This window comes from Xylocopa sonorina, unplaced genomic scaffold (assembly GCF_050948175.1).
Source record: "Xylocopa sonorina isolate GNS202 unplaced genomic scaffold, iyXylSono1_principal scaffold0079, whole genome shotgun sequence".
NCBI lineage: Eukaryota > Metazoa > Arthropoda > Insecta > Hymenoptera > Apidae > Xylocopa > Xylocopa sonorina.
In genome coordinates this window covers 115,001-117,500 of record NW_027490150.1, presented here as the reverse complement: position 1 = coordinate 117,500, position 2,500 = coordinate 115,001, and the positions used below count along the sequence as shown (strand labels likewise).

The 2,500-nt window shown below is 51.5% G+C and overlaps 1 pseudogene; it reads left to right on the top strand.

Moving 5' to 3' along the window:
• The window catches only part of LOC143432307 (large subunit ribosomal RNA), a 7,724-nt pseudogene that overhangs the window by 2,686 nt on the left and 2,538 nt on the right, over window positions 1-2,500 (top strand).

Here is a 2,500-nt window from a genome sequence, read left to right as displayed (position 1 = left end):
GACGCAATGTGATTTCTGCCCAGTGCTCTGAATGTCAACGTGAAGAAATTCAAAAAAGCGCGGGTAAACGGCGGGAGTAACTATGACTCTCTTAAGGATGCCCGCGGCTCCATCGGCGCCTTCCCTCCGGCTCAGCCGCCCGATTCTTAGGAATCGGACGTTGCCCGGCTCCCACCTCGTGGAGGTGCGGAGGGATGGGGAGCCACTTTACATCGAGTGGCGCCGATGGATCCGCGTGCATTCTTTCGAGGGTCATAGTTACAGGGGTAGGATGCGTCTCTTATAGCCTCTCCTACCCAAGTCGCACGTCGTACCTCCTATAGGTCTCGCCGGTAACATGGTTCCCCCTCTCCGGAGGGGTGCCATGGCTAAATCGGCGTGCGGCGCTCTTGGCGCTTGGGGGCTGCCTCCCCCCTCGTGCTTAAATTTGCTGGCCCTAAAACAAAAACAAAGCCTCGGATGGTTAATTCTAGCGGTGGATCCACTGATCCCGCCGCTCCAGCTACTTCGTGTAGGGATATTAGTAGTACTTGCCCTGCCGAGTCGAGTGTATCCGTTTCCTCTTCACTTATGTACGTCTGTGAATACCCTGGCTGTGATCGTTCCTTTACCACCAAAACGGGCCGAGGTGTTCACCACAAGAGAGGCCATCCCGATTGGAACGATGCGAGATTGAGCAAACCTCCGACGAAGGCTCGATGGAATATTGAGGAGATCTCTTTGTTGGCTAGGTGTGAGGCCCAGTTAACGTTATCAGGAGAGAAGTTCATGAACCAAGCACTTGTTAAGTCCTTCCCAGCTCGGACTCTAGAATCCATCAAAGGTCAGAGGAAGAATGAATCGTATAGGAAGCGTGTTGCTGATGCGATTTTGGAACTGCACTCTACCAGCCTTGATGACACAGCAGTTAATACTGTAGACGACATTGGTGCGTCGACTGCTGAGGGGCCATGCGCCCCGGATGATCAACCTCATCAAGGCCGGGACTGGAGACACATCATCTCGAATCTTCCTCTGCCTAGAAGCGGTGGCTTTCAGTGCGATCGGCTCGCGAATATTAGAGAACGTGTTCGTTGGGACAGCGCGGAGAACATCTTCGAAGATCTCTCTCTTTATCTACGTGACGTGCTGCTTGTGTCGTCACCACGTCAGACCGAGTCACAGGAGAGTGCTCGTAAGGGAGTGCTCTCTAGAAGGCAGCGGAGACGGGTCGAGTATGCGCGTATTCAAGACCTTTGGCGCAAGAATCGCAACAACTGCCTTAGGGCGATTCTTAAAGACGTCACCTGCTTCGAAACTCCACCCAGGGAAGAAATGATTGGATTTTGGCAGAATCTTATGACACGGGAACCAACAGCATCCCTCCAATCAACTTCGCCGCAAGCAGTGTTCGACGATCTGTGGTCTCCAATTATGCCAAGTGAGATTAAGAAAGCTTTACCACTGGCGACCACAGCTGCAGGACCCGATGGATTATCTCCGCGTCTCTTGAAGAGTGTGCCGCTTGAGATACTTACGGTTATACTTAATATAATAGTATGGTGTGGCAAACTACCATCACACCTCCTGGAGTCGCGGACGATCCTATTGCCCAAGAAGAACGGGGCCAAGCTGCCGGGTGATTTTAGGCCTATCACAATATCATCTGTGTTAGTGCGCGTCCTACATAAAGTACTGGCTACTAGAATGGGACGAACGATTAAGCTCGACCAACGCCAACGAGCTTTTCGTGACTCTGACGGATGTGCTGAGAACATATTCCTGCTAGATACAGTTTTACGCTACCACCACCAAGCGCATAAACCTCTATTTGTGGCCAGTTTAGATGTTGCAAAGGCATTTGACTCGGTTGCACATGGAGCTGTGTTAACTGCACTGAGATCTGCAGGAGTACCCGGGGATATGGTTCGGTACCTTCAGCACGTATACAGCAGCTGCACCACTAGATTGGAGGGAAAAGACTGGCAGTCAGGCAAGATTAGGCCACTATGTGGGGTGAAGCAGGGTGATCCCCTCTCACCCATTGTTTTTAACTTAATTATTGATGGGCTCTGGACAAGGCTTCCGAAGGAGGTCGCAGCGGACATTGATGGTTTGCGTATCAACGCGGCTGCGTTCGCTGACGATATTCTCCTTATGGCATCTACGGAATCCGGACTCCAGCTTCTCATTGACAAGGCGACACAATATCTGTCGCAATGTGGTCTATCTGTCAATGCCAATAAAAGTCTTACAGTGACTCTACGCTCGGTTCCTCACGTGAAGAAGACCATCGTAGATAATGACACCCGATTTACGTGTAATGGTCTGAGGCTGCCGGCGCTGAAACGTACCGAGACGTGGATGTATCTAGGTGTGCCTTTCTCTCCTGAAGGTAGGGTAAGCTTGAGGTCTCTTGAGAAGCTTACCGATGCTCTGACGAGGTTATCTAAGGCCCCGCTCAAACCACAGCAGCGTCTATTTGGGCTCAGAACGATGATTCTGCCTGGACTGTATCACC